This window comes from Hevea brasiliensis, chromosome 8, assembly GCF_030052815.1.
Source record: "Hevea brasiliensis isolate MT/VB/25A 57/8 chromosome 8, ASM3005281v1, whole genome shotgun sequence".
Taxonomy (NCBI): Eukaryota; Viridiplantae; Streptophyta; class Magnoliopsida; order Malpighiales; family Euphorbiaceae; genus Hevea; species Hevea brasiliensis.
In genome coordinates, this window is record NC_079500.1 from 20,244,252 (window position 1) to 20,256,985 (window position 12,734).

Here is a 12,734-nt window from a genome sequence, read left to right on the forward strand (position 1 = left end):
TTGTGAGATTAGTAAGTTAAACACAGATTCAGACGTCAACAAAATGGATACTTGCATGCTCTTCTCAGTGCTAGGTGGATATATTTTATCATTTATCATACATAAGTGGATCCAATATTGTATTTTTTCCGACTAATTTTGTATTGGCCACAATTTCAGGTTAATTTAGCCAAAGATAATAGTCTGCCAGGCCAACTATATCAACTATAATTTTAAGATATTTTAACGGGCCAAAGATATACAAACACTGATAGAGATAGGAACGGAGATATTGAACTATAGATGGAAATTGTAATGAAACTAATGTAACTTGTATTTATTCAGTAAAAGAAGGAATGGTTCTAGTTTAGCAATTACAAACTTCTGCTATTTCAATTCAACTCAAAAATAAAGAAACGAAAGAGAAAGAAATGGTTGATAAGCATCCCTCAGGAACTAATTCCCTTGCTAACCAAGTTAGCCCCAGCCCACGGCTGCCAAATAAAAAAAATCTTCTCTCGTTTAGCTGCTGAAAGTGAAACAGTCCCTATATATAATGGATTTGGATCCCCTTTTCCGTCAGCATCTCTAGGTGGCCTTCCCTCCTTAATTCCCTCTAATAGAGTAACACTCATGCTAACCATTTCCAGCTCTTCCCCTGTTTTGTTACTGCTGCCAGTGTCCCTTCTCCAGAGCCTTTCATTCTGTTTTTGTAATCTTCTTTCATCCTTCCACCAGCTCTTCTAATTCTTTTGGTATAAACCCACATTGTACCCAGGTTTTATCCGTTTCCTGCTAGCCCATAGATTGATCACGATCCTTAACAAACACCTTGAGGAATTACAAAAATAAAATATTGTGATAAAAACATAGGATAGTGTTCGATTGACTAATGAATAAAGTAGTTGCATACCTCACAAAAATTCAGTGGAGATCTGCTTGAATATTCCCTGTAAGGACATTCAACAATCACGGAACAAGCATTGATCGAATGTTGAAATCTACCTTCTCTTATCTGGAACAATCAATAGCAATAGTTAAGGTCTAAGAATGGAGACTGGAGCGCTGATTTAATACAGTAATCTCTCACCAATACCTGCTAAAGTTGCTGCATTATACACTGATTGAAGCTTCTCCACTTTCGGTGGACTTGGTATCCATCTCTTGTGTCCTAAATAAGCATCCTCCAATTTTGTTACAACCCCTAGATGAAAATCCAATCAGAAACACACTCATGAATATTCAAAGTTAATATGACAAAGATACAAACGATGATTCACATTGAAACCGAATTGAATTTCAGAATTCCCTTTTACTTGGATATTCTAATGACCAATGAAAGCAAAAATAAACCCATCTAAAAAAATTTAAAGAGCCATAATCCAAAATGAAATTTTGCATTACCTTAAGGCTTGAGCACTAGTGCCAAAGCATTTTTTGTCAAAATTTCTTCAATTTTGTAGCAGCAGGTAGGTGTATTACCAGCTGAAAATGAGTTTGACTTAGATGGGTATCTTCTACATAATATTGCTGTGTGGTGGTTCTCTCAGCTGTTTGAGTTTCTGATTGTACTACCTGCACAACAATCATTATACATGCTACAATCACAGGATTCATTAGAGACGATAAAATTTTGAAAATCTCATTTGCGTGCCCCAGTTATCTTCTTATTTAGTAACATTCTTGAAAGTTCTCAAATTTCTTGCAATGTCACCAAATTACTATTTGAGCATGTAACTGTGAAATTTCTCAAAATAGTCATGGATAAAAAGGAAAAGGATTTAGGATATCCCTTCGCAGTTCACTTTCCCCTTCTCTCCTAACTTGAATTAATTTTGCCCACTAAATAGCAACAGCTATTTCTCCCTCTACCTGAGCTACTATAAACAATGAATATGCAGCACAATGGAGTCAATCAGCTGATTAATTTTCCCAAGAAAATCAAAAGGGAAAAGGAATTTCCTAAATCAGGAAATAATTTTAAAAGAAAATACAAGAGATCAGAGTGTGCTAAATGAGTATCAGTAACGATTAAATCAGAGACCATAGCCACGGAAATTAATGTTCAAACAACAGTGCCAATTTGCCATGGAAATTTTTGTTCATTAATATATTGTATAATCTTCAAACAAAGCAAACTAACATGAGCAATAATAAAAGAAATTCAAAATTGAGAGCATAATAAGTTAAACAAAGATTCAGACATCTACCTTCAACTGGAAAAATATTAGTTAATCTGCGTCACAAATCTCATGGAACATCAGCCTTATTCAAGCTTTTGCATATGAACACTGGCCTATCCCGTCTCTTTAGCTTTCTGGGAAAGAAATTTGACAGCTAAAGAATAAGCAATATTATAATCATTAGGTACAAAAAATATGTGTATTAACTATGCATAAAATCGTTGAATGACTTGAACACAATATATATAAAGTGATTTGATAATTTTTTTTTTCAATTAATGCTTACCATTTCCACAAATAATGATTGAATGGTGTTATTAAGGCTGCCTTCCCATTCCCATTCGCATAAATATTTTTTTTTTGAGAAGTTTTGGTATTTCCGTTCCCAATCCCATTCCAATTCCCATTTATATTTAGGTTCTCCTGTTTGAACTCTCCATAGCTTTGGCGCGCTCAAGACTTCTTGCGCAAAAATCTTCATATTGGGGCATTCTATAATGATCACTTCTTCCAAAGAAGGGAAACTGAAGGTAGAATTACCAGAGCAGAAGCTAGAGAGGCTTGGTAGATTTTGAAGTTCCAAACATTTTAGTTGACCGAAGCAAATCTTCTCTTCTTCATCTTTATCTGCTTCAGTCACTATAATTTCTTGGATCAGTCCACATTCCTCTATCTTCATTTTTCTAAGTCGTTCAAGACTTCTCGCTGTTGAGGAAGATATTAGATTTACTAGACGTTGGCAATTTGATACCTCCAGTGTTTTGAGATTTTGGAAAGAAACTGAGGATGGCACTAAAATTTCCAGTCTGCCACATTCCAGTACTTCTAAAGTCTCCAGATATTGAAAAACTGTGAGTAGTTTAGCGTCCATCAGATGCTTGAGCCTTGGCAGCTTAGACAGCTTTAGTTCTTTCAATTTTACAAGTCCAGCACGTGTTTCCTCGCTAATAATCTCTTCATGAAAAATGATTTCTTCGAAAGAAGCATCACTCAGAACAAGCTTCTCCAGATCGGGTAAAATTTGAAAAAAAAGAGAGGCAAGTGTAGAGTCATTGGAAAAACAAGTTAGCTCAATGCCTTTCAGTCCAGACAACAAATCAGCTTGAGACCACATATCCTTCATGGTGTTATATTCCACTCTCAATTCTTCTAAACTTGGGATCGCAACCTAATAAATCAAAAAAATAATAATCAATAAGAAAGGATATAGGATGATCAATAAACAAGGATATTAATAAAGACTGACCTTCCCGCCAGAAGAGGCTGCAATGGAAAAAACAAAGTCCCCATTGTGAATTCCTTCTTCATTTCCCTCAGCAATCATGCTTAGATCTTGGTCCTCACAAAATTTTGAAGCTAATAATTCCATGTTTGGACAGCCAACCATATCAATTCTTTTCAAGGATGGGCATTTCAGAAAATCCCTTGCAGAATAAAAACTTGACAAGTTAGGCAAACACTCGAGACTTATGGACTCCATTGATGGAAACATGATCTTATCTTTCACTACTTCCTCGTCTGCTTCTTTTGTGATTATATGTTCCACCAAAATACATCTTTTTAATTCCATATGTTGGAGATTTACAAGACCCGAAGCCATGGACAGAGTAAATATATTAGTCAAGCTGCCACAATTCTGAACTTGCAACAACGTTAGGTTTTTAAAGCTCAAAATTCCTTGAGGATCATCGTTCCACACATGCCTCAATCTAGGCAAATCAATTAACCTCAATTCATTTGAATAATTCAATAACCCAACATCACCTTCGTCAGCATTTAGCCCTTCCAAATCAAACAGCTCTTCTACAGAATCGCATCTTTCTACAACCAGCTCATTTAGCCAGAACAAGTACTTTAGTAGATTTGAGGATAGGGCATTTGAGAAAAAAGCACAACCGTCCACCACTAACTTTCGTAAGTGCATCAAGTTCTTGAATGGAAATTGGCCATGCCATTTTTCTTTCAGCATAGGAAAGTTGGAGAGCTGCACTTCATCTATCCATTCAAATGCAACCTACAAAATCAAAATATTCCATTATTGGAGAACAACTAACAAGCATATTTAAAAAAGTACATTTAACCAAACACATTAGCAATGAGTTCATTAAGAAGAGAAGCAAGATTTGGTAAATACGTACATATTTCATGTAAAGCTGTTCAATGGTGGCATTGAGATTGCCTTCCCAATGCCATTTTCTATCGTAGCGCAAGCCTGCCAACACACCGCGTAACTTTGGCGTGCTTGACACTCCAGCAGTGAAAATCCTCAACTTGGGGCATTTATGAACAGTTAATTGTTCTAATGATGGGAAATTGAAAGTGTAACTGCCCAAGCAGAAGCTTGTGAGGCTCTGTAAATCTTCAAGTTCTATTGTTTTCATTTTGCTGAAAACAATCTCATCTGTTGATCCAATTCCGACCCCTTGATCGCCTCCTACTATTTCGGTCAACATATTGCAGTATTGTACAGTCAATGTCTCAAGTTGTACCATACTTTTGGCTGTGGAAGATGTAACAATATTTATCAATGTGTCGCATCTACATACTTTCAGAGTTTTCAGACTTCGGAAAGACGCAGAGGATGGTGCTAAAAAAATAAAATTTCCACAAGACTCTATCTCAAGAGTCTCAAGAGACTGAAATACTGGGTTATGCGGTTGGCAATCTGGTTCCCACATATGCTTCAAATCATCAACTTTTTTAAGCTTTAAAGCCCTTATCGGTGGGAATGCAGTGGTATCTTCTTGGTCACCGACGAATCCTTCAAATGGAAATAGCTGCTTGAGAGAAGAATCAAGGACTACAAGATTTTGCAGATTGGGAAATCCTGGAAGTAAACTAAACAAAGGAACAAGAGATTTGTTTGGAAAGCAACGCAATTGAAGAACTTTCACTTGGGAAAAGAAGTCAGTTGGAAATTGAGATTGCAGTATGGTTATGGCAGACTTCTTGTCTAATGACAACTCTTCCAAAATGGGAAACATCTGCACATCAATAAATAAAAATTCGAAACCAAGTTGGATTAGGCTTTTTTAAAAAAATTATTACTTTGTAAATCAATAATATTATATCATGTTAATACAATTTATGGATAAACATGTTATTTTTCTATAATTTTTTTTGGAATATGAATGATGTGAAAGAGTATTATTGGCTTAGCGTATTATTAATAGCATGGGAATAATTTTTTTTATTATTTTTAAATTTTATTAAATTATTTTTTATTATAATGTTGTATCGCTGTTATTAAATTAAATTTTTTTAAGAAAAAAAAAGAAAAAAAAGGGAATTGCAGTTCCCAACTCCAACCAGTTTTCCTTTTCTTTTTTTTTTTTTAAAGAATTCAAGGGAAATATAGTAAATAAGCTAAATCGAAATAATTAGGGACAAAATTAGATTTCAAAAATCAATTGAAATCCTTTTTTATTTTACATTTGTTTTTTTTTTCAATTATTATGGTGAGAAATTTAATAAATAATAAATTTTAATTTTTTGACTTAAAAAATTATTTTAAAAGACATAGAAATCATGTTAAAAATAATAAAATTGTGTGAAGATTAAATTAAATTTTTTTTTTTTTACAAATTTTTTTTTTTAAAACGAAGCCTTTACAGTTTAGTAAATTCAATGGGACATTATTGATGAAGCTTAGTAGGGAGGAATTACTATACAATTAGCGGGCGTGTTCCCAAAAAATTACAAATTGGTGTAAAAGTTAAAATAAAAATGGAAAAAGTGAAAAAAGAGTGAATACTAAATTTGAATGCAATAAAATTTATCTAAAATTTATTATCGCAGAATAATTAAAAATTAAATAAATATAATTTTTTTATTTTACTTTTTATGGGAAAGATATTAATTTATTTTAGTTATGGGTGTTTTGATTTTTTAATAATAAATCTAGTAAATAAATGAAATTCTTAAAATATGAATTTTTCTATATTTTATAATAATAAGTTTTAATTTTTTCTTTTAAATAACCTACTTTAAATCGAAATGAAAATTTAACGTTATATACTTTTTAAATGTAGAAGATAATTAAATAAAAATAAATTGAATTGAATTATTATATTTTTAACTTTTCAAACACGCTAGATAATTATTTAATAAATAAATATTTAATTTCATTTATATACTTATGGAAATGTTCAATTTAATCTATTTTTATCTTTTTGTCCAAATTAATCTAGATGTTTTAATTTAAACTCAATTCGGCCTAACAATTTTAAGCTTTAAAAGTTAGATTTTTTTATTTAGACCAAAAATCAAAAAGTTTAATTTCTTTATTTTTAGACTAAATTTCTTGATTAAGCTAAAAAAATCAAGAAGCTTGCTCTTGTTTTTCTTAATTTTTAGATTAAATTGAGTTTAAATTGAAAATTCTAAATAATTTCAAAAAATAATTTAAAATGGGTGACAATTAAAATCCCAATAAATACCCGGATGAAATTGAACATTAAACCATTTTTGTAACCTTGTAACGTTTGAGAAATGAATAAGCAAAACTAACCTTATGACAAAAAGGTGTTGTAAGGGGAGTATCAAACCCTTCATTGTCTAGCCTTTGCTCTCGCCCTTCATCATTGGTGTTGGGTCTATGTAACCTCACGAGTGTGCCAAAGACATTCTTCATGCTTTGACATTCATATATGCTCAACTTTTTCAATGATAGACATTCCAAATTACTCGATCCTGAATAGAAACTTGAAAATTTAGGCAAACATTCAAGGTCTACGAATTTCAACGACGGAAGTATCATCTTATCAGCGGAAGAAGTTGCTTCCTCTGGTGCCTCCTTTTCTATAATTTCTTCAATTGTGTTACAATTGCTTAACTTAATCTCTTCAAGTTGCATAAGGCACAACGCTGTCGACCAAGTAAATATATTCTTCAAGCTGTTACAATTTTCAACATGGAGCAACCTTAGGTTATTGAATTCTAAAATTCCCAGAGGATCCTTGTTCCATAAATGTCTCAACATTGGCAGATTTGCTAAGTGCAATTTACTTAGTTGGGGAAGTAGGTCAGTGTGCCCATTATCAACAGATAGCCCTTCCAAATCAAATACTATTTCTGCTGAATCACAATATTCTACTTGAAGCTTTTCCAACTTGTTTAAGAACTGTAGTAGATTGGCTGGTACAGGTATATCAGAAATTGCACATTTATCCACTATAAGCGATTGTACATTGTGGAAGAGTCTCCCTTGGATTCCACCATGCCAGAGCGTAGGGAATTTAGATGCTTGAAAATATGGGCGAACCTCCTAATTCCACAAGATAATATTATTCACAAACATGAAATGTAAATAGGGCAAAGGGGAAAACAAATGAACTGACTTCTAATAAACATACAAACATGTTATGCAAGGAATAACATTTATCTGTAGGAAAAAAAGTAGAAGAATAAATTCGCATATTCGTACCGATTGGCTGGGTCCTATGGTTGCATTAAGGTTTCCCTCCCAATGTTGTTGATATGCCGATTCTATTCCTCGTAACTTTGGTGTGTTTAGAACTCCGAAAGAGAAAATCTTCATCTGTGAGCATTCAAAAACTCTAACATTTTCTAAAGATGGGAAATTGAAGGCGTGATTCCCTGAGCAAAAGCTGATAAGACTAGACAGATAAGTAAGTTCCAAAATTTGTAGTTTGCGGAAAGTAATCTCATCCTCTGTATGATCATCTCCATCGCTTGTCACTATTTCTGTCATCTTATCGCAACTACTTACTGTCATTTTGGTTAGTTGCACCATAGTCTTTGTAACATCCTCCGAGCAATTCAAGATTCATCGTCTGATCGGCCAGGTGTCGGTCCGGACAGCTAGAACGTCCGGAAAAATATTCAAATCAAAGTGAGGGACCATAATTAACTCAAATATTAATAAGAAAAATTTAGTAAAAATTTTAGAAATAAAATACGGTTAAGTCAAATGAGCCGGTGCCCAAGCGATGGGTAACCAGAGGTAAGTTGCGGTTCTCGCAACGAGGAGCCCTAGACCCGGGGGAAAAATTATAAAATAATTTTTGGGACTCCAGAGAAGGGTTACTGAGGTTCCCATGGCATTAGAATGCCAAGAAAATATTTAGAAAAATTTTTCAATCGGTACAGCCAATTTTGACCCGTTAAGCCAAACGGAGGGCATTTTGGTCATTTCGCCTTCAGAGGTGATTTTTGGCCGACTTGTCCAGTTGAGTAAATAATTAATATGACATAAAATGTGAATAAATATTGTTGAAAATTGAATTGAAAATGATTAGAAAAGAAAAGAAAAGAAAAATCCATAAAAAGCAATTTATGACATCTTTATGATGTCACTTACAAGTCTCCACCAATTGCATTCAAATAAGCATTATTAAAACACTTAAAAGAGTCAAAATGGACCAAAATAAATCTGCTCTTCTTCTTCTTCTTCAGCCAAAACGTGAACTCCCCTCTCCCTCCATTGAAGCTCTTGTTTCAAGCTTGATTCCCTTCACTTCCCACCATAAAATCTCTTCTTCTTTTCATTAAAATTTGTCCACTCATCTTGGGAGAGCTATTGGCAGCCTAGAAAGTGTAGGAAAGTGAAGTTTAGAGGTGGGAAAAATCAGCCCTAATCAAGGTTAGTGCATTAGACACTTAAAACTTCTTATTTTCATGAATTGTAACTTGTATTGAGTGAGAATTTCAACTAAAATGAACAAGAATTATGTGTATACATACTATGAATTTTTGGCAGCCAAGGAAAGGAAGAAAAGTGGAGTTGAAGCTTAGAAAATTCTGCCATTAAAGAGGTTAGTGCTTAATTATGCATGTATATCTCTTGTTCCATGTTAAGGACTTAAAAATGAGTATGAAATTGTGGAGTAAATGAATGAAACTTATGGGTATGTATGCTATGGATTTTGGCTGCCCTAAGGAAGGAACAAAGGTGGAGTGTTTTTGATGGTTTTAATAGACTTAGAATGAATTAAAGATTATGCTTAAGGTGTATATACACATATATAGTGAATGGAAGTGCTTAATTAGGTGTATGTGTGAATCATAAGGGAAAACTAGGGTTTTGAGAAGTGAAAAATTGAATTGGCTTAGGAAATTGTTAGGGCACCTTTTAATGGTCAATTAGTGACCATTTTAGATATGTTGACCCTAATTAGAACTGAAAAATAGGATGGTAAAGTGAAGGTGAAATCTACCTATGGACAGCAGCATAGGGACTGAAATTTCAGTCCCTTTGCACTGCCATAACTTGGGCTGTGCTAGTCCAATTGGTGTTTGGCCAATTGGACATGAAACTAGGCTTATAATGGCACATTTTTGCTGAAGAAACCATGCCCAAAAGACCAAAGCAAGAGGACCAAAACTTGGCCCCAATCCGGACACCCTGCACAGCCCTCTGCAGAATTGACCAAATGAACAGTAACTGTTCATTTGGCCATAACTCGCTGTGGATTTGGTCAATTGACCTGAAAGTTTTACAGCAACAAGTTAAGACATAGACAAACAACTTTCATGAAGGAACCTACCCCAAATTATGGCCAGAACCTAACCCAAATGGCAATGGCAGCCACTGTTCAAACCTGCAACTCTGCAGATGTTGATTTGAGCAGCCATGTTTGGATGACTATAACTCTCTCTAGAAAACTCGGATTTAGGCGATTCTTGAACCGATGGAAACCTAAGACATAGTAGAACATTTCATATGAAGAAAGTTAGACCAAATTATGAACTTAACTTGGTCAAATTACTGACCAAAGTTGGACCAGAAATCTGCCAGACCCAAAAATGCAGCATGAACAGTGCACGTGAACAGTAAACTTATTTTGGCCATAACTTGAGCTACAAAACTCCAAATGGAGTGATTCAAAAAAAGAAATTCAACTAGACAAAATAAGGAACAACTTTCATGTTTTACATTTCTTCAAATTCCCACAGTAACAGGGTCCAATGGAATAGTGAAGTTGACTTACCAAAACTGAAAATTCTGCTTGTGTTGGTTTACACTTTGAAATGGTATTAACACTTAATGCCAACAAGTTTTAAACACAAAATGTGGTATGTTGGGAGTGCCAAAGTCAATGTACATATTTTCTATCCAAAAGTCAACATTTTTGTTGACCAATGAGGTGAATAGTGACACCAAAACCAAAAATTGGCAATTTTGCCAAAATGACCTAAGCTTTGAGAAAGTGACCAAAACCAACAAGTTTTAAATGCAAAATGTGGTACATTGGGAGTGTTAAAACCAATGCACCTATGTTCTATGCAAAAGTCAACTTTTTAGTTGACTAATGAAATGAATAGTGACATGAAAACTTGAAATTCAAAAATTGTGAAACTTAAAAATGCAAAATGCCCTAGTAGGCCTAATGTGATTGGTTTGGATAGTTTGGCATGCCAATAGGGTATTGTGATAGCAGTACTGCGAAAGGAAAGGCTTTATGCCGTATTCATGGCTTTATGCCCGTATTCATGGCTTTTATGCCCGTATTCATGGCTTTTATGCCAATTATGTGATATCATGGCTTTTTAGCCATACTGACTGCATACGTGGTTGACGTTCTGCGTCCCATGGTATGACGGCCCGAGGCAATCGCGGTGTCCAAGGCCAACGACCCGTTATCCAAATCGTCCGCCCAAAGATAGGTTACTTGGGCATGGAAAAGTATAAATCGTAATTGAACTGATTGTTAAAGAAAATACGAAAACTAAATATCAGGAATGATTACGATAAAATACAAAGAAACTTAAAATTCATGAAGAAGTTAATATCATAAAACGTAATTAGCCCTCGACTAAACATTAAGTTGGTAATTATTCAGTTCTTATGAACACAATGGCTAAGAAATTATGATTTTTATATTGCATATTATTTCTTTCTATTTTATTATTTGCACCACTAAGCTTTATGCTTAGCGCCGCTTTTGCAACGCCAGAGGTACCGAAGATTGACAGAGTGCCAAGAGACCACGATTCGGTAAGGCGCTCACGCTCGCATAGTGTCTGTGTCACCTCACTGTCAGCAGTGCATTGGTAGGACGCTAGATGTCATTTTGGATATTTTGTAATTGATTTTATTTTCTCATATGTATTTGAACTTATGTAATATATTTTGATATTCATGTAAATAATGAAAAGTGTGGTTGTAAATGAAAAAGTGAATGTTTATCTATGATATATGCATGGTATCATATGAGATGGATGAATGATTGAGAAATGAATGGTTGACAAATGTTGAGAACTGAAATTGAGAAATATTGATGAGATTTTGATATTGGAGTTTGGAAATGATTGAATGTGAATATTGGAAGTGTTTTTCACAGGTTCCGAAGAACGGTTTTCTCCATTTTTAGCCGGTACTCCGCCGAATTTTCTTTAAAATTCTCGGAACCTCAAATAAATTATAATTTCGATAAATGGCTTAAATAAATTATATTTCACAAGTTATATTCAAAAGGAAGAATAAAAATGAATTAAGATAACATAGAGTGCTCGGCACACTGAGTGGCATAACTTGCTCGGCTACACTGTAGTCGGGTAAGGGGTGTCACATTTAGTGGTATCAGAGCACGGTTTAGGCGTTTCTGGGCCTAGATTGAGTCCATACCATGCATTGCATTTGTAAGAGTCGAGGTGACACTAACGCAGATCTGTTTGTCTTTGTTAAATAGGATATGGACCCTTCATCGCAGAGGGCAGTGGAAGAAGAAGTAGTAAGTCATATCCCGACTGGGAGTGATATTGGAAATCGGGGAGATCCTGCTCCACCAGTGCAAGAGGTGCCTGTACAACCCCAACAGGCCTTGTTTGAGCAGATGACTGGATTCTTTCGACAGATGACTGGGGTTGTTCCACCATTGTCTCAGCAGAAATCACCTCTAGGAAAAATTAGGAAGTATGGAGCTGTAGATTTCAATGGTCGAAAGGAAGACGATTCTGCAGCGGCTAAGTATTGGTTAGAAAGGACTGAAAGAGTCTTGCAGCAGCTCCATTGCACACCAGAACAGAGTTTGGAGTGTGCAGCCATGTTACAAGAAGTCGCATATCGATGGTGGGATGTCGAATTCAAGGTAGTGCCACCAACAGACATAATCTTGGAAATTCTTTCGATAGAGTTCAGAAGAAATATATTAGTGTGTTCACGAAGAGGAATGTAAGAGGAGTGGTGATCAAGAAAAGAGGAAATTTGGACACTCTAGTAAGAAGAGGGAGAGAGAACAAGTCGACATCCGATCAAAGTAGGAGATCTAGACCTAGGCCTATACCTGTAAGAGATCAACCAGAAACACTAATAGTGAGTGCGCCAGATTAGCAAGAAAATGTGGCCATTGTAACAAGTGGCATAAAGGTGAATGTAGGGATTGACTGAGCTCGTTATAGATGTGGGGCCATAGACCATCTTCTGAAAGATTGTCCTAAGAGGAATTTACCACGGACCCAAACAGAGGTCGTGGAAGGACCAAGTACAATAGTAACACCACTTCCAAATGTCACCAAGCCGGAGAGGAGCAAGAAGCCCCAAATGTGAATTTGAGGTAAAGTATCCTTCCCTTCTGATATGCCTAAGTGTATAATGATAAATTCAAAAAA

The 12,734-nt window shown here is 35.0% G+C and overlaps 1 long non-coding RNA gene across 3 annotated transcripts; it reads right to left on the minus strand.

The window, feature by feature from the left end:
• Positions 1-289: 289 nt before the first annotated feature.
• Positions 290-3,187, minus strand: LOC110653653 (uncharacterized). Of its 3 annotated transcripts, none has more exons than XR_009150627.1 (6): positions 2,449-3,187; positions 2,190-2,296; positions 1,384-1,554; positions 1,076-1,183; positions 893-994; positions 290-810 (listed from the first exon to the last, which is right to left on the minus strand). It is a non-coding gene; the product is annotated as an uncharacterized LOC110653653 (long non-coding RNA). The 3 variants fall into 3 exon arrangements; XR_009150629.1 differs by having other exon boundaries at positions 2,190-2,316; XR_009150628.1 differs by lacking the exon at positions 2,190-2,296 and having other exon boundaries at positions 2,703-3,187.
• Positions 3,188-12,734: the final 9,547 nt, after the last annotated feature.